General features: G+C 34.4%; 1 protein-coding gene and 1 pseudogene across 1 annotated transcript in view; one reads left to right on the plus strand and one right to left on the minus strand.

The window, feature by feature from the left end:
* Positions 1–20,778, minus strand: part of GALNT13 (polypeptide N-acetylgalactosaminyltransferase 13) — an 828,252-nt gene that overhangs the window by 119,180 nt on the left and 688,294 nt on the right. The gene's annotated exons all lie outside the window — the stretch shown is intronic.
* Positions 11,644–12,388, plus strand: LOC110220723 (large ribosomal subunit protein eL8 pseudogene; annotated as a pseudogene).

Below are 20,778 nucleotides of genomic sequence, written 5' to 3' on the forward strand. Positions count from 1 at the left end.
TTCTCAGTAATATCAGAGGTGAAGAAACGATGTCGATTATCATTAATATTATTCAGTATCCAAAGAAATTGAAGTAATAGGAACAGGGAATGAATAAACAAAGCTGATGATATAATGGTATAGAGGATCCTTTAGAATCAAATAAAAAAACTGACTGAAACAACTAAAAACTTTAGTACAGTTGCAGGATATAAAACAAACCCACATACATCATCAACATTTCCATGTATTACCAAGAAAACCCAGCAGAAAGAGGTAAAAAGAGAAGTTCCATTTAAAACAACTGCAGGCAACATAAAATAATTGGAAGTTTACCTTTCAAGTAAAAAACAGGACCTATATAAAAACAATTACAAAACAAGTTTTTGTGCAAATAAAAACAGATCTAAGCAATTGGAGAAACATTACTTGCTCATGGGTAGGCCAAACCAACGTAATAAAAATGACAATTCTACTAATTTATTTATTCAGTGCCATAGCAATCAAGCTACCAAAGAATTATTCTATAGTTAAAAAATAATTTTAAAAACTTATCTGGAAGATCAAAAAGTCAATGAGGAGAAGAATGCCTTAAAAAGCAGAATTGGCCAGATGGAAAAGGAAGTCCAAAAGCTCACTGAAGAAAGTACTTCCTTAAAAATTAGAATGAAGCAATTGGAAGCTGGTGACTTTATGAGAAATCAAGACATTGTAAAAAAAAAACCAAAAGAATGAAAAAAATAGAAGACAATGTGAAATATCTCAGTGGAAAAACAACTGACCTTGAAAATGCATCTAGGAGAGATAATTTAAAAATTACTGGACTATCTGAAAACCATGACCAAGAAAAGAGCCTAGACATCATTTTTCAAGAAACTATCAAGGAAAACTATCCTGATATTTTAGGACCAGAGTGAAAAATAGAAATGGAAAAAATCCACTAATTACCTCCTGAAAAGATACCCAAAGGAAAACTTCTAGGAATATTGTAGCCAAATTCCAGAGTTCCCTGGTAAAGGAGAAAATATTGCAAGCAGCTAGAAAGAAACAATTCGAGTGTTGTGGAAACACAATCAGGATAACACAAGATTTAGCAGCTTCTACATTAAGGGCTCAGAGGTCTTGGAATATATTATTCCAGAGGTCAAAGGAGATAGGATTACAGCCAAGAATCACCTACCCAATAAAACTGAGTATAATCCTTCAGGGGAAAAGATGGACATTCAGTGAAACAGATCATTTTCAAGCATTCTTGATCAAAATACCAGAGGTAGTAGAAAATTTGACTTTTAAATACAAGGCTCAAGAGAAACATGAAGAGTTACACAGGAAAGAGAAATTATAAGGAATTTATTAGGGTTGAATTGCTTACATTCTTCCATGGAAAGATGATATTTGGAACTCATGAGGCCTTTGTCAGTAATAGGGTAGTTGGAGGGAAAAACAAGCATATGTATAGATAGATTGATAGATAGAGAGCACAGGGTGAATTGAAAATGAAGGGTGATATCTGGAGAATAAAATTAAGGAGTGGGAGAGGATTATACTGGAAGAAGGAGAAATGGAGGGGTAGAATGGGGTAAATTATCACATAAAACAGAGAAGAAAAGGGTCTTACAGTGGAGGGAAGTTGGGGAAGGTGAGAAGGAATGAGTGAATCTTATTCTCATCAGATTTAGCTTAAGGATGGAACAACATACACAACTCAATTGGGTAGGGAAATCGATCTTACCTTACAGGTAAATGAGAGGAAATGGATAAGGGAGCTAAGGGATGATAGAAGGGAAGGCAAATCAGCAGAAGGGTAATCAGAAGCAAACACTTCTGAGGAAGGACAGGGTCAATGGAGAGACTAGAATAAATGGGAAGTGGGATAGGATGAAGGGAAATATAGTGAGTTTTCCACAACATGAGTACTATGGAAGTGTTTTGCATGACTACACATGTATGAATTGTAAAGAGTTGCTTGCCTTCTTAATGAGAGAGGGTGGGGAGGGAGGAAGGGAGAAAATTTGGAGTTCAAAGTTTTAAAAACAAATGTTAAAATGATTTTCACATGCAAGTGGGAAATAAATTATACAGATAATGGATAGAGATAAAATATACAGATAGAAGTCTATCCTGCCCTACAGGAAAATGGAAGGGGAAGGTGATAAGAGAAGGGAGGGATAGAACAGTGGGCAGATTAGGGGAATGGGTATTCACAATGTATGCTGTTTTGGGTTGGGGGAAGGGACAAGATGAGGAGAAAATTTGGAAATTAAAATCTTGTGGAAATGAACATTGAAAACTAAAAATAAATCAATTAGCAATTTTTTTTAAAGTCATGCAGAGTAGTCTACTGAGAGGTAAACTAATATGTCCATGGTCACCCAGCTAGTATATGTCAGAGATATGATCTGAAACCAAGTCTTCTTAGCTCCAAGACTGGCTCTGTATGCATTATAAGTGATTACTTTTCATAATAAAACATCTAAAAGAAAAACAAATAACAAAACAAAAAGCAAAAAAAAAAAAAAGAAAAAGCCAAAGTGGTGATCACCCAAACAATTTGGTACTGGCTAAGAAACAGGGGAGTGGATCAGTGGAAGAGATTAGGTACATAAGACACAGTAGTAAATAGCTATATTACTCTAGTGTTTGGTAAATCCAAAGATCTAAACTTTGAGAATGAGAGTTCAGTATTAAAAAAAAAAAATCACTGGGAAACTACAAAGCATTTTGGCAGGTATAGACCAACATCTCACAAAGTTTACTAAGATAAAATCAAAATGGGTATGTAATTTACATATAAAAGGTTATTTCTTATGTTAATTAGGGAAGCATGAAAATTTTACATGTCAGATCTTTAAATAAAGAAATAGTTTATGACCAAGCAAAAGAAAGAAACGTCACAGGAAATAAAATGGATAATTTTCATTACATTAAATTTTAAAAAAAGCTTTTGGACAAACAAAACTAATACAGCCAAAATTAGAAGGAAAGCATGAAACTGGGGGGGGATTACAATGAGTTCCTCTTACAAACATCCTACTTCTGAAATAAAAGTATGAATTATTCAGCAACAGAAATATGGTGCAGGATATAAGGCAGTTTTCAGAAGAAGAAATCAAAGTTATCAATAATCACATGAAAAATATTCTCAGCAGAAATGGTTCTTTCACCATTGTTTAGAGATATGTAGATTAAAACAACTCTGAGTTACCACATAACACCTATCAGATTGGTTACCATGAGAGAAAAAGAAAATGACAAATGCTGGGGGGGATATGGAAAAATAGGTACATTAATGTACTGTTTCTGGACTTGTGAAATATTCCAAACATTCCAAATGACACTTTGTAATTGTGCCCAAATGGCTATACAACTCTGCATATCCTTTGACTCAGCAAAAAACAAATTAAAAAAAGAGGATCTATGTGTACAAAAGTATTTATTCCACCAGCAAAGATTTAGAAATTGAAGGGATTCACATCAATTGGTGAATGGCAGAGTGAGTTGTGGTATATGGTTGTGATGGAACATTATTGTGCATTAAAAAATGACAAGCTGGATGGTTTTGGGGGGAAAAAAAGCTAGGACAAGCTGTATTAATTGCTGGAAAGTGAAGTGAGCAGAACCAGGATATCACTGTATATAATAACAGTAATGTTGTAAGGATGATTGACTGTGAAAAAGTTAGCTACTCCAATAAAGTTAATTCAGGACAATTCCAAAGGACTTATGATGAAAATGCTATCCATCTCCAGAAAGAGAGTTATTGAACTCTGAGTAGAATTTAAGTACGATTTTCTTATTTTCTTTATTTATCTTGCTTTTTCTTTTACAATATGGCTAATATGGAAATATGCTTTTTTCCACAATTTTACGTGTATAATTGCTATATTGTTGACTTCTCAAAGGGTGAAGGAGGGAATAGAGGGAAGGAGAAAATTTGGAATTCAATTTTTTTAGAACAGTGTGAAAAATAAATAAATAATAAAATTTTAAAGAAAGAAAACAGGAGAGAGAATGCTAGGGAGATGGTGGAGTAGGTCAGAAAATTCCAAGTTCTCCAGATTTCTTCCACAAACATGACAAAATAGTGCCTCAAGGTCAATGTAGAGCAGCAAAAATAAAGAAGAGTTCAGTACAATGGTGGAACTCCTGGGAAAACTGGTGACAATCTGAAGAAAGATCCCAGGACAGAGGTTCTGCCCAACTGAAGTGTTAACACCTCCAGGCTAGTCCCACTAAAACAGCAAGCAGTGAGCACAGGGGGCAGCTGGTTTGAGAGGTAGCCTCGACCTCAGCCACAGGAATTTTCATTTCCCAAACAGTGTGGGGAATGAGGCATCTCAGCAGGGGAAGACTGAGGAGCCTCAGCTGACAAGGGATGCCAGGCCTTGCTGCACAGCTATACTGCCAAGTTGTGGTCATGCCTCAGAAAGAACCAGCACATGCCTGGTGAGTGTGGAAGTAGTGAGGGAACAGCAATGCTGAAGGCTTTGGGCACTTAGAGGAGAGCTGATTTCTTGATCTTGTTTCCAGTCCAGAGGGGAGAACTGAAAGTCATAGCCACTGAAGAGCTCTCAGAGAGTAAGAGCATTTCCAGCATAGTGTGCTTAGTAGCCCTAGCTGTGTCTTGGAGGTGAAAAGGAGTGCATAGATTGAGCCCAGGACAAAGGTCCAAGAATAACAGTAAGAAGGACCTACAGCTAGAGGTACCATCCCAAGGATTACAGGTAATTATAAAAATAAGCTGACAAAATTTAAAAAAAGAAAACAGCTAAAGGAGAAAGAACCCAATCATAGACAGTTGCTATGGGAACAGAGAAGATCAAGGTTCATCTTCAGAGAAAGTTAATGAAGCAAAAAAAAAAAAAAGGCTTTCTTACCCCAAACTGTAACTTAAAATTGTCATCTGCCCAAAAACAATTATAAGAAGAGTTCAGAAAAGACTTCAAAAATCAAATAAGAGAGAATGAGGATTTTTTTTAAAGTAATAACAATCCTAAAAAAAAAAAAAAGATTATGAAAAGAAAAGTCAACAAGCTGGAAAAGGAGATCCAGAATTTTAGGGAAGAATATGACTCATTGAAAATTAGAATTGGGCAAGGGGAATGCAGCAAAGTTAGGAGACCAAGAAATAATAAAACAAAACATAAAACAATGAAAAAAGTAGAAGAGAATATGAAACATCTTAGAAAAACAAATGATCTGGAGAACAGGTCAAGGAGAGAAAACATAAGAATAATCAGAGGACCCGAAAGCTACAATTAAAAAAAAACAATTCTTGACACAGTAATATATGAAATAAAGAAAATTATACTGAAGGGTTAGAATAAGAGGAGAAAGTAGAAATAGAAAAAAATCCAACAATCACCATCTGAAAGAGATCCTCAGCAACATCACAGTTAAATTCTGAAACCCCTAGGTTAAGGAGAAAATATTACAAGCAATAAGAAAAAAAATCAAATATGGCAGAGTCACAATTAGAATTACACAAGACCTGTCAGCGGCTACACTAAAAGATCACAGGTCTTGGAACATGATATATCCAAGAGCAAAGGAGCTGGGCTTATGGAAGAAAATATACCCAGCAAAGTTAAGTATATTCCCGAATGGAAAAAAAAATGATTGGGACTCAATAAGGACACATTGTTTACATTTTATTTGTAGAAATGTAAACTATGTCTAAGACTGTCATTAGTAATTCAGTATTTTGAAAGAAAGAGCAGGGTATGATGGGATTCTAAAAAGCAAAATTATATAGGAAAAGGCAAAAAGACTAATTATCTCATACAAATGAGGTGTGAGTATGAGAACTGATAAAAAGGAATTAGATGGAGGAGGAGGGTTGGTAGTTCTGGAGGTTGAGTAGTTCTGAAAGTTGAGTGGTTCTAGAACCCTATTCTCATTGGGAACTATATATATACACACACACACACACACACTGTATACACACACACACACACATATATGTATGTATGTATGTATGTGTATATGTGTGTGTGTATGTGTATGTGTGTAGTATTCTAAATTCAGAAAGAAATAAGAGGGCAAGGCATAAGGAGGGGGGAAAGAATAAGGTAAAGATAGGGAATAGGATAAAGGGGGTAAAGAAAGGTGTCTAAATTAACCCAAATTTGATAAAGAGGTAACAACATATATTTAGAAAGCTGTAAAACTCTTCTAAATTCAGAAATAAATGAGGGTAAGGGGATAGAGTGGAGGGAGTGGATAAGGATAACCATTCTTGGGGGGGATAAGTTAAGGAATAGGAGGTCAAGGTAGCAGGTAGAATTAAAGTAGAGGAGTGAAGAGGGATAAGAATTAGGTGATAAGGATAGTGACAAAAATAAGGAAGAAAATATACAAGTAATTATAGTTTAGAATGTGAATAAGATGAATTTACCCATAAAATGCAAACTGATAAGAGATTAAAAGTTTGAATTCTACAGTATGTTGCTTTTAAGAAATGCTATAAAAATGAGAGATACACACACACACATAAAAAAAGGTCAGGAGTAGAATTTATTATGTAAAAAGCATGATCTCAGTAATCATGATCTCAGAAAAACTTAAGGTTAAAATCAGATTTAATCAAAAGAGAAAAAAAAATTAAGGAAACTGGACTATGTGTCAGCCCACTAATCAATAGTTTCAGACCATATAAAAGTAACTGGACAGTATAAAAAATTTGAGTGCATGCCTGCCAAATCAGACACAGGAATTATATGAATGTAAACACAAAACACCTTTTATACCAAGTTAGATCTAAATAATTGAAAGTAATATATACTGTGCATAATTAGGCAAAGCTAATATAATAAAAATTACATTTTTAACTAACTAATATATTCATGTAACACCATCCCAATTAAATTATTTTTAAAAATCCTTACTGAGTGAGAAAAATAATAACAGGGTTCATTATGAAGGGCAGAAGATCAGGAACTTCAAGGAAACTGTGCAGGGAGGGGGATGTGAAGAAACTAGATTCAGTAGTATCAGACCTTAAAGCATATTGCAAGCTGAGAGTAGTGTTGAAGTGTAAAATGGATAATTTTGATTATTTTAAATTAAAAATTTCCTTTATAAGTAAAGCCTATATAGCCAAGAATAGAAGAATGAAAAAAAAAATTTGGAGAAAAAAGTCTCATGAATAATCTCCCAGGTAGCATGTGATTGGATCATAATATTGCTGTGTTGTAGGAAATGATGAGCTGATGGATTTATAAAACTATGGAAGGAACTGGACTTATAAAGGAAGATGCTCTCCACCTACAGAGAAACAGATGACAAGTCAAAATAAGCATAATGCGTTCTTATGTACATGCATTTGAATGTGTGTGTATATATGTGTATGTTTGTGGATATCTATGTACATCTATGTGTATGTATAAATGTATATATGTATTCATATGTATGTGCGTGTATATGTGTGTGTGCACATGAATGTACTGTATCCTACTTGGAGGGAAGAGGAAAAATAAAGTAAAAAGTGCACAGCAGAGGACAAATTAAAATATACAATGAAGCAAAGAAAAGATGGATAGCTTTGAAAATAATGCGTAGTATTTATTATATAGGTTTTCTTGAAATAGAAATTTATTGATTTACATTGAATTTTCTCATGTTCTATTGTGTACATGGCAGTTGTTTTTCTTTTCTCATTTTATGTGTAAATTCAAAATAAATTCAAACAAAATGAAAAGAAATAAAGAAGTAAAACTGGTCATGAAGTTTTTTTCCCCAGTTTTTGTAACAGTCACGTTCCTGGAATAATTATTTTATTAAGGAATTAAACAGAGTATTTTGTGACTAGGTTGGGGACACAAAGGAAAGCTTCTAGGCTTCATTTCAAAGAATCTATTTATGAAACTTAATCAGATGAAGTCCTATCACTACTTAAGACAGTCAGAGGAGAGGATTCCCAGGAAAAAGGAAAACTGTGTCATTGACTTACACAGAAAGCATAGAATGACAGGGTTGGTAGGATCCTTGGTAGCTATACCACTTCCTCCGCAACACATTTCTTTTCAAAGGTGGATAAAATAGATAGTGAAGAGATTTGACTAAGATGCCACTGTTAGGGGCAGGTGTGGGATTAGAGCATGTATCCTCAGAAGCAAAGAAGCATTAGTTCCTAGAGGCAGGTTCTCTAGGTTTGTAAGATTAAAAACTGAACTTCAGACCATGTCAGTAAGTTGTGTCATGAAACAATATTAAACTATCACTTGCATTAAATGCATACAATATGAATTCTAATTAAGTATGTAATTAAGGCCAGGTCTAGTCATAAAAAGTGAAATAACAAAGTAAAACAATTACATGGGATCATTCATTCAAACTAACCAAAAAAAGTGTCCACTCTATTTGACTCCTCTCTCTCTCTCTCTCTCTCTCTCTCTCTCTCTCTCTCTCTCTCTCTCTCTCTCTCTCTCCACACACACACACAAATACACATATTCAACTGCACATAAAATAAGTGGGGAAAAGTGTATATATTATTCATGTACATGTGTAGCCATATTTGTATATATCCATATATGTGTGTATAGATAGATAGATAGATATAGATATGCTTAACATTTAATTGGGAGTCTTTTTTTAGCTTGAATTATCTAAATAATTTCAATTTCATTTTACATATCACTTAGTCTAAAGCAATTGCTATATAAAACTTTTCCAGAAAATAAAAAAGATTCAAGTCATGAATTTCTATGAATGTGTGTAATCTTTTCATATGATAGTGTTTGCTTATAGCATCCTGCTTATTATTTCAATAAAAATCTAGTGTTTCTAATAAGATCCAATTTTAAAAAATTATTAAATCTCTAGGTTCACCTTATTATAAACTACAAACTTATTTTCAAAAGTTTAAATCTTGATGTACCCACTCTTACACATAACATCCAGTAGATGGAAGCATTTTCCTTTTAAATTAATAAAGACTTCAGCAATGAATTTTCTTCCTGATATCAGAATTGATAGAAACTGCAAAAAGACACATGCTATCCCAAATGTCACACATCTAAAACTGCAATTTACCTGCCTTTTTCAGAGAATTTCAAAATTGGAATATAACATTTTAGCTATTTTTCCTTCCTTTAAACCATCAGAAATAGGGATTATACTTATAATTTCACTGATATCAGAAACTTATGGATGATTAAATTCTTACAAATGTAGATCAGCATTTTCTCTGGAACTTAATCTTAAAGAGTTACCTAGATCCCTGAAAGATCAAGTTATTGAACCAAAGTCACACAGTCAGCATGTGTCAGATACAGAACTTGGACCCAGGTCTTCCTTATTTTTCTCTTAAGGAACAGAAAATGTAATTAATTGATTCATGAGCCAGTATATTGCTGTGGTTCTTACCAAGTGATACTTGCCTTTCCACATTGGTGTCCACTTTACTATTGACATTTTTATTTAAAAAAATCACAGCCTGCAGGAATCTTTCTTCATTTTTTTAACCATCTTAGGATGTGCAATGTAGGTATCAGTGAAGGTTACTTCTCTGATCAGAGAAAGCAGGAGTACTGCCCTTTTCTAGTGATCCCTTGATGCTTGTTTTCCTCTCTCCCAGGAAATCTCTCTCCACCAAACTAAATAACATTTATGTATACTTTCTCTAAAAACACACTGTTTTTCATATTTACTTTGCAATGAAAAAATCAACTGCCTCTCCAAACAATTGATAAGTTTTGATCACTAGCATAAATGAAATAGTCAGAAAGAAATTGGATTGGCATTTCATTGATCTGATTCATTGCTCAATGCTTAAATCCTGTAACATTTGGAAGAAGAAAAAAATAATTAATTAGTTTGGTGGAAATTAAAGAGATGTATAGACCTGCCTATAAATTTATTCTGAGTATAGAACTAACTATAGAATAGAGTGAATTGAACTCACTTAAAATTTTATTGACTCTTCAAAGGATCAGAAGAATTGTGGCTTTCTTCATTGAGTTTATAAAATAAACTAATGAATGTATACTCTGCCACAACCTGAAACAATGTGGTTAGGGTACCTGTAATCAAACTTGCCTCATACCCACTGGTACATTTCATGTTTAGATAATGGTTTGGACCTGTGCTTCAGTTCTGAAGAAAACAGTTAAGTTATAATTGAGAGGCTGAACTTTGATAATAGCTTTTAACTGCTCATTACTTTTACATGTATTAAACAAGCTTAATCAGCTCATATTTCATTGAAACTCTTTTGTCCATTTGGCCCTTATGCTTTTAAAGATAAAATGGTTATTATATTTAAATAAGTTTAACACAAAACTATAGGTGAAAAGTACAGATGCCTATTTTATTAAAGGGACACAGATATTAGGGAAAATGTGGATTATGTTTATAGAGTACTACCAGTTGTCCACATTAAGTGATTCCAGTACTTGTGATATTTGAATTTATGTTTCTCAGTCAGACACATCTTTGTTACTAATGTTGGGCACTTACAGACCTGTCGCACACAAATAAGCTCATCAGTCTATTTGTTTCACAGGCAAAGCTTTCTCTGGATCATATTTTCAATATGACTCTACCACTTGCCCAGTGACCAATGTGTGGAAATATTAGTGGATGAACTGAACCATTTCATTCTTGACAGAAAACAAAAGGGAATCACACATATATGGAAGAGTGGTTCACAGGTTCTCCTGGGAGGGGCAAACAAAGGAGGTGTTTTTTGTCACGTGTCCAACAGCAATGAGAAACATTTTCATGGGCACTTAGGTCATCTCATATGGCAGTGCTCATGAAAGCATTTGTAAAAATAAAATCACCTTGATTATAGTTGCAGCTTCTTACCAATATCTGTTGCAGAGGATGGAGAGATAAATAAATCTATGAAGAATTTCATAAAGCCATTTAAGTTAAATGAACTGCTAATTTAATATTTGACAACTTCAATATAAAGGTAGAGAAGGATAGCAAAAATATATTGGAAAACAGTTCAAGAGTGGAAAATGACAATATGCAAAGGCTTAGAAATTATTAAGAAGTTTCAGACATAGCAAAAATACTCCAAGAAAAATGTTACTATACAAGAAACACTTAACATAATAATGTATACATGACAATTAAAGTGATCATATTCTAATAGTAAGGAAAAGATTAATTACCAATGTGAGAGTCATTTCTAAATAAGTATTTTTGGTTCTACCACTTGGCCATCAAAAAAAAAAAGAGGAAAGTATGACTAAATTAGAAGAAAACAAAAATGAAAAGAAACAGGGCCTTCAAGTGAGGAAACTTCAATTTAAACAATTGATGACAACAAAAAAACCTGAAATAGATTAATGACAGACATCATAGTTTTAATAGATCTGAACCATTGTATTGAACAAACTGAGGTCCAGAGACACTGAGTAATTTGTCCAATTCGAACAGGTCATAATACAGATAAGATACCAGGGTTTTGAGACGTTCTTGAGGGTAAAGTTTGGGGAAGGATGCTGGGATGTGATGAGAATACATCACTTAATGGAGTCAATGGTGCGTGCACTAAAACTGTGTATACCTCTGCTTTCTATTGAGATAATCACATTATTATTTTGTTGCTACTATATTTAATAAACCAAATGAACTCACAGTTGCAATATAGAAACTTTGATTATTAGAAAGTAAATATACTCTTCCTTTCTTGTCCTGCTGACCAAGATGCCAAAAGGAAAGAAGAGTAAGGGGAATAAAGCGCTCCAGACCTTGCTTTTGTAAAGAAACAAGAGGCCAAGAAAGTGGTCAATTTTTTGTTTGAGAAGGGGTCCAAGAACTTTGGCAAAGGAACCTCACTAGATTTTTCAAATGGCCTTGATGCACCAGACTGCAGAATCAAAGGTCTAACCTTTATAAACACTTGAAAGTGCCACCAGTAATTAACCAGTTCACCTAGGCTTTGTTTTCTCAGACAGCTACTCAATTGCTTAAATTGTCTCACAAATACAGACCTGAGAGAAAGCAAGAGAAACAAAGGCTGCTAACTTGGGCTGAACAAAAACTCCAGGCAAAGGACATGTCCCTACTAAGAGATCACCTGTCCTCAGAGCAGGTGTTAACACTGTTACTACCCTGGAGGAATACAAGAAAACACAGTTGGTAGTGATTACACATGATGTGGGCACCATTGAGCTAGTGGCCTTCCTACCTGCCTTGTGATGAAAAATGGGATTTACTCACTATATTACCAAAGGTAAGGCCACAGAGAAAGACCTTCAAAAGCTTTGCCTTCACACAAATTAATCCTGAAGACAGGGGAGCCCTGGATAAGCTGGCAGAAGCCATGAAAAACAATTACAACTACAGATATGATAAGATCTGTTGGCAATGCTTGGGTCCAAAATCAGTTGCTCACAATTCCAAGCTGGAAAAGGCAAAAGCTAAGGTACTTGAAACCAAATTGTGTTAAATGTATGTTTGATTTTTCCCTACACAAAAATAAAAATTTAAACAAAATGGAAACAAAAAACAACATAAACCCACAAAATTAGAAAGTGTGGCTACTAGAAACAGGATACTGGAGTGAGTGAATGAAAGCTCAGTCTTTATAAGCACGTGCAGCATTCTTTACTAATTTAATCTTTACAAGGACTTTAGAGTATGTACAGCCATTGTTTCTGATTTTTTTACTGTATGAAGAATGCCAGCTTTTCAAATGCTTGTAGAGCCAGAACTGAGAATGCTCACAAAAGGAACTAAATGGATGATCACTTTCTCTTTCCTGCTTGATTTTGTTCAAGTGAAAAGTTCTTTAAGCCTCCAGGTGGAAAGAGAAAACTCGAGAAAACCTGGCAATTCTTTTCCTCTTTTGTTTCAGTCTGTAACTGTACAGCCATATTTTGCAATTTGCTTCTTTTACTAGTCAAACCATTCTTTTGAGATAATTTTTGTAGATTTCTACAGTTTTGAATATTTAATTATATGTAAATATAATTGTCTAATTAAATGACTTCTGTTATATTATAAATCCTGTACAAATATTGATATTGCAGCTACTATGAGAAGTATAGATTAGCCTCAATAAAATGCTGGTGCTTTCCTGATAAATATAAATATTTTTGGTTTGTTGGACCTTTGCTTCTCACTAGGCTTGGCTGATTTCAAAATCAATCATGGACTTCTGCTCTCCAACTTCTGGAAGCTCCTTTTCCTTTTTCTTTTGAAACTTACAAGGCTGCAGCCTTTGTTGATAATGTTTAAACTAATATTAGTAAAGAATGCACCCAAGGGAGACAGAAGCTAGGGCATAGCCATGTGCTCATTGGTCACATGCTGGCAGGTTTGGGTGGGAAGGCCCAAGGTCTCTTCCTGCCCTCCTCCATTCCCTAGAGTTTACAGTAATCCTCATTTGAATGCAATTGGATCAGAAAGGGGTCTGATTACTTAGGGCCTTTTTAAAATATTCTCAGTTTCATGTCATCAACCAATTAAAATGTTCCTCTTTTTCAGTGGTAAGCAGAACAGAAATAATTACTGTCATGTCTCTGAAGTTCACATAGGGATTGAACCAAAAGAGCATACCACACATTCTTATAAAGACTGGGCTCTCATTGGCCATTCCCAGTCTCCTATTCCATACAGATGAAGATAGAAATACAGTAAAATCTTCGATGCTAAACGGTCTCTGTTCATACAAGAAATATTGAAAAATGACTTTCAAAAGTAAGGGATATAACCTACATTAACAGACCAAATATGAATTTTAGATTAACTACTTATCAGTGACTAAGACCTTTTTTGAAATAAGAATAAAGAAATAATATAATTTAATTATTTAATTGACTTTGACATATCAACTACATTCCTCACAAATGCTGTAATGTACATATTTTTTAAATATTGTATTGGGCAACAATATGTTGATGTATTATTAATTATTAATGAAGAATAATTACAATTACAAAAAAAAAAAAAAATTATAAAAAAAAAAAACCCTCTTTAACAGTCTTTATCCTTGATGGTGGATATTTACTTCTTTTAAACTAAGGTATACGGATGAAAACTTTGTCTTTCTTCTGAGTATCATTGACTTTACATTAATGGACAGAGACCTATGTCTTTACCACCAATCAAAATATGATTAGTTTTCTCTAATATGTTTGTGTGTATGTGTCAGTGTGTGTGTGCGCATGTGTGCATGTGTGTATGTCTATGTTGGGGGGTGATGGAAGGGGTGATCAAGGGGATATGACTCTACATTCTTTTTGCAAGATTTGATTGCAAAGGAGGATTTCCTTCTAGAGGACATTTGCCATTAGGCACTGAAAATATTTCAAGCTGTGGCTATAACTTTTTCTGTCCACAGAAGTATAAAGTGAATCACCTATCTTTATTAACTCTCAGGTAGAATAAATCAATCCCAGTCAACTCATCTTTTGATACCCTTCAGAGTGTTCTTCATTTTACACAATGGATTCACTATGGGTCAATACAATATTACTAGAGTTATTTATGTTTTGTTTTGTTTTGTAGAAAAGGTTTGTTTAGAGGTGTGGGGAGAAAGAGAGAAGAAAAGATAAACAAAAAGAGAGATAAAGATATAGAGCCAAAGAGAAAGATAGGAGAAGCAGAGAGACAGAGAAACAGACAGACTATGAAAATATTTTTTTTCTTTTTCAAGTTGACTCATAGACTGTATGAGAGTAAGATTCAAGAGACAGTTTATGGGAAAGACCTGACACCAAAATCAAAGTTAAGTGAGTAATTTCAAATATATCAAATTTATTTTAATCTAATTTACACAAGCCCATTTTCACTATTCTCTTGGTTTGCATGAAACGTACTCCAAGCCTTAATGCTTCAAAGGCAGGGACACATCTCTTTTTTATAAATTTTGGTATGCTTTAACCCTAACATATTGTACCTAAAATAGGGTCGAAAGCTATTTGGGTGATTGTTGAGTATAGTTTCCTCTACCTATGTACATAAATTCAGACTTTTAATGTACATTTTAGTTTGAGAATACTATTCTTCCATATTTTAGGGGGTCCAGAGCTATTATGCTATTTAAGATAACCTCATGTGAAAAAATAGTGCTGCTTACAAAATGGCAATCACTAAAAGTACAATGAAGGTGATTCTCCTGTTTGACAGCTTGGCATCTTTTAAAACCCTTGCATAACTCTCCATAAGTTTTATAGCATTCCAGAAGTTTGTCTGGTATCTGCTAACTGCTACATCCACTCAAAGCCAGAAAGAACAATCATGTTTATCAAAATTGCTAAATTGGTGAGTGATACTGAAATTTTTATGAGGTTATGCAGAGTAAAGTATATGTAGTCTTTGCCAATACAGCCTTTTTGCTATTTGGATCTAAAAACTGGGCTACTAAAACAGTTGATCATTTTGTATAAATATAATTTGCATTTATTTCTCTGAGTATATGCTGTGTGTACACAGATACAGTCATAGAGAGTATTATAAAGTATAGTAGGCTCACTGATGGAAAGGAATGTTGAAAATAACAAAACATTACAGTGGGAAGGGACATCAGTGGTCATGTCGCTTAACTCACACAATGGAAAGAATGTGTACTATGATATGCAATATAAGTTGTCATATAGACACTGATTGAATGCCTCCCAATGAGGGGGAACCCAATACTTCCTGAGTCAGCCCATTTCACTCATGGAGAACTCTGTTAAGAATTGTTTTTAATGTGTTTTATTGTTTATTTTTTATGTTATTATTTCTTTTTTATGAATATTAAGTCTAAATTTGCCTTTTGGCAACTTCTTTCCCTGCTCCTGTTCCTGCCCTTTGGGGCCAAACAGAAGAATGAAATCGTTCTTCTATAAAATAACTATTTAAATATTTGAAAATAGCTAGTATGGCCACCTTGTTTCTTTTATTTTCCAGACTACACATCCTCAAGTCCTTCCACTTCTTCTCACATGATATGGACTCAAGGACTTTTAGAATCCCACCTGCCCTCTTCTAGACGGTCTTCTACTTATCAGTGTCCACCAGAACATGAATACAATGCTCCAGATTTTCTCTGACCAGAAAACAGTGTTGAGAGATTATTATACCTCCTTCTTCCTAAGGCTAATTTTCTTTTAATTCAGCCAAAATCTAATTAGTGTTTGGCTCACAATAAAGATAGAAAAAATGATATGTAGCCCTTGTAATTATTTCCACATAACAAATTGTTGCTTGCCTAACATTGTGACATTGTGAATGCTGCTCTGGCAGCACATCTGAGTCCAGATTGTGACCCAATATTGCTTACTGGTCATATGACCTAGTCATATAACTGGTGATAGCCACTTTGCCTCTCTCTCCCTTAGTTATCTCATCTATAAAATGGAGATCAAAATACCATCTAACTTGTAGAGTTGTTGTGAAGATGAAACTGCTGGTATTCAGTAATTTTTCAATTGTGTTCAACTCTTTGTGACCCCATTTGGGATTTTCTTGGCAGAGATTCTGATGTGGTTTGTCTTTTTCCTTCTCATTTTAAAGATGAGGAAACTGAGGCAAACAGGATTAAGTGACTTGCCTAGGGTCACACAGCTAGTACTGTCTGAGGCCAGATCTGAACTCACAAAGATGAGTCTTCCTGACTCCAGGCCTGGCACCCTATCTACTGTGTCATCTAGCTCCCCCAAAGATGAATTCAGATAGTATATATTAAGTACTTTTCAAACTTTAATGCATTAGATTTATTTTATAATCATCATCATCATCTTGATCTCTGGAAGAATAAACCTCCATTTCCCCTACTTTCTTGAAATGCTTTTCATTGTATAGTTTACACTATATTGCTTGCATGAATTTCTCCATATTTAGCATTTATTTTTTTACTCACAGATGATGAATTTTAACTACTCAGCACCTCAGGAAAATGAATTGTATACTTGTTGAAAGTCAAATAACGAAGATACCTTTTTTATTTTGGACACATATTTAGTTTGATTTGGTGACGATAAAGAGATTTAAACCTAGATGCCAATCCATTGAGCAGGGCTCCTCTGATTCCTTTGTTGATGAAATAAAGCACGAGTGTGATACTTTCCTGGCTGAATGAAGACATTGACTTAAAAATACAATTGTATAAACAGGATGTGGAAAGCATAGGCCTAGGGAACCAATTCAATGTTTTTATTAACTTTAGTCTTTGTCTTCTTTATTTATGCTAAGATAAATACCTTCAGTTTAAAAAGAAAACTCAACAAAGGATCTGTCTAAATTTAAATTCCACACCACAAAGCTAACCTTCCCAATTCAACATGTTGTTCTACATTATTTGACTCATTCATGGTTGAAATGGAATTTAATTTTCTTTCATTGTTGCAAAGGTCAGAAGATGCAGTTGCAATAGTACTCAAGTTAAGGTCATAGGATCATAGATTTTTGAGCTGAAAGGGAACAGAAAGTTCATTTAGTCTGACATCCTCTTTTTACATATAAGAAAGAAGTCAAATAATTTTTTTAAGATCACAAAAAGAGTAAATCTTAAAATTTAAAATAAAATATGCATTTTATCTTGAACCCTGGTCAATTGTTATAGAAACTCAATTCACCATTACAGTGCACTCAAATTTCTAACTGCTAATCCAAAATAATAATTGATATATTAGAACAGCTTTTTTCAATCAATTGCTGTATAGGATAAAGCAGGAGATAGCAAGGGATTCTGTAGAGAATCACACAATATCACAAAATTTGAGTATTGGAAGAGACTTTTGGCACCCACATATTCCAATCCTTACCCAAGAGGTATTTCCTCTATAAAACAGCCTATAAATGGTCATCACGTCTCTGTTTAAGCACCTCCAAAGAAGGGTAATTGAGCACTTCTTGAGGAAGCTCAATGTGTTTTTGGACAGCTTGAATAGTTAGGAAGATTTTCCTGATACCAAGGCTAATTTTTCCTTTTTGCAACTTCCTCCCATTGCTCTTGGTTCTGACTTCTAGGGCCAAAGGGAACAAGTCTAAACCCTCATCTACATAATAAACATTCTGATACTTGTAGACAATTTTATTTTTCTGTTGAGTCTTCCTTTGTCCAGGCTAAACATGCTAAGCTTCCTTAACTGATCTTCATATGCCATGAGCCCCCACCACCATCTTGGTTTTCTTCCTTTGGACACATTCCATTTTATCAATGTCCTTTTTGATTTTGAGTGCCAAAATAGAGATAGGGGCAGGGATAAAAGGGTAGGGTTAAGGTTAGTAATAGGGATGGTGTTGGACCTAAGATTTCAGCGGCGTAAGGAACTCTTAGGTGAGGGAACATTACTTGCCATTGTAGTGTTCAAATATTTTCTTATAAATTAAGATGTTGTGTACTTCTAGAGCTATATATCACAGAGATCAAAAATATGGGAAAAGTACCCACAGGTACAAAAATATTCATAGCAGCTCTTTCTGTGGTGGCAAAGAATTGGAAATTGAGAAGATGCCCATCAATTGGGGAATGGCTGAGCAAGTTGTGGTATATGAATGTAATGGCATACTATTGTGCTATAAGAAATGATGAACAAGCTGACTTCAGAAAAACCTGGAAAGACTTATATGGTCTGATGCTGAGTGAAGTGAGCAGAACCAAGAGGACTTTGTACACAATAACAGCCACATTGTGCGATGACTAATATCGTTAAACTGAACCCTTCTCAGCATTACAAGGATGTAAGACATCTCCAGAGGCCTCAGGATGTAAAATGTTGTTCACATACAAAGAAAGAACTATGGGAGTCGAATAGCTATCAGTTATTTTTACCTTCTATTGAGTATTGTTTCATCTTTCTGATGGTTCCTCCTACTGGTTTTAATTTTTACTTACAACTTCACTAATGTGAAAATATGTTTAATAGGAATGTAAATGTAAAGCCTATATCAGATTGTGTGCCATCTTGGGCAGGGGTGGGGGGAAGGAAGGAGGAGCAAAATTTTCAACTCAAAAGCATATGGAAGTGATTGTTGATAAATCAAAATAAATTAATAAAATTTAAAAATTAATAAAAATAAGTAAATTAAGACATTTCCCAAAGCACTCTGTGATTAATTGACTTGTACATGGCATCACAGCCAATAATTTTTGGAAGTGTGAATTGAATCTTCTTGACTTCAAGGCCAGCTCTCTACTCACTGTGCCATGCTGCCTCTCTTTGTTGACCAGAATTAGCCAAATTGTTTCAAGTGAATTTTGACAACAGCAGAAAATTGTGAGACAGTAACCTCTCCTCAATTAATCTCAATACGTAGCATATTTTTTTGGCTGTCATACCACTTGCTGACTCATACTGATTATCTGATCAGTGAGGTGGTACAGCGGATAGAGCGCCAGGTCTGGAGTCAGGAAACATAAGTTCAAATCTAGCCTCAGACACTTACTAGCTGTGTGATTCTGTGCAAGTCACTTAACCATTTTGCATCAGTTTCTTTAACTGCAAATGAGCTGGAGAAGGAAAAAGGCAAACCACACCAAAATCTCTGACAAGAAACCCCAAAATGAGGTCACAAAGAGTCAGGGGTAACTGAAAAAAAATTATTGAATATTGAAATTAAAGCCCTACAACTTTCGGGTTTTTTAAATTTTATTAATTTATTTTGATTTATCAATAATCACTTCCATATGATTTTGAGTTTTAAATTTTTCTCCCTCTTCCTCCCCACCACCTTCCCCAAGAGGCACACAATCTGATACAGGCTATACATTTACATTCCCATTAAACATATTTTCACATTACTGAAGTTGTAAGTAAAAATTAAAACCAATAGGAGGAGCCATCAGAAAGAGGAAACAAAACTCAACAGGAAAATGAAATGATAGCTATTCAATTTCCATAGTTTTTTCTTTGGATGTGGATAGCATTTTCCATCATGAGGCCTCTGGAGATGTCTTAAATCTTTGTAATGCTGAGAAGGGTTAAGTTTATCATTATTAGTCATCGCACAATGTGGCTGTTATTGTGTACAAAGTTCTCTTGGTTCTGTTCACTACATTCAGCATCAGACCATACAAATCTTTCCAGGTTTTTCTGAAGTCAGCCTGTTCTTCATTTCTTATACCACAAGAGTATTCCATTACATTCATATAGCACAACTTGCTTAACCATTCCCCAGTTTATGGGCATCCTCTCAATTTCCAATTCTTTGCCACCACAAAAAGAGCTGCTATGAATATTTTTGTACATGTGGGTCCTTTTCCCATTTGTATCATCTCTTTGGAATATAGCCCTAGGAGCGCTATTGCTGAATCAAAGGGAATACACATTTTTAAAACCCTTTGGGCATTGTTCCAAATTATTCTCCAAAATGGTTGCATCATTTCACAACTCCACCAATAATGCATGAGTGTTCCAATTTTCCCACATCTTCCCCAACATTTAACATTTTCCTGTTATGTCATGTTGGTCAATCTGATAGGTGTGATGTGGTGCCTCAGAGTTGTTTTGATTTGCATTTCTCTAATCAATAATAATTTAGAGCATTTTTTTTCATATGACTATAGATGGCTTTAATTTCTTCATCTGAGAACTGTCTGTTCTTTTCCTTTGACCATTTATCAATTGGGGAATGGCTTATATTCTTATAAATTTGTTTTCATTCTTTATACATTTTAGAAATGAGGCTCTTATTAGGGGACTGGTTGTAAATATTCTTTCCCAATTTTATACCTTCCTTCTAATCTTATTTGCATTGGCTTTGTTCGTGCAAAAACTTTTCAATTTAATGTAATCAAAATTATCCATTTTGCTTTTCATAATGTTCTCTATCTCCTGTTTGGTCACGAGTAGTTCTGTTCTCCGTAGATCTGATAGGTAAACTATTCCTTGTTCTCCCAATTTACTT

This window comes from Phascolarctos cinereus, unplaced genomic scaffold (genome assembly GCF_003287225.1).
Source record: "Phascolarctos cinereus isolate Bilbo 61053 unplaced genomic scaffold, phaCin_HiC Scaffold_726;HRSCAF=1367, whole genome shotgun sequence".
Lineage (NCBI taxonomy): Eukaryota > Metazoa > Chordata > Mammalia > Diprotodontia > Phascolarctidae > Phascolarctos > Phascolarctos cinereus.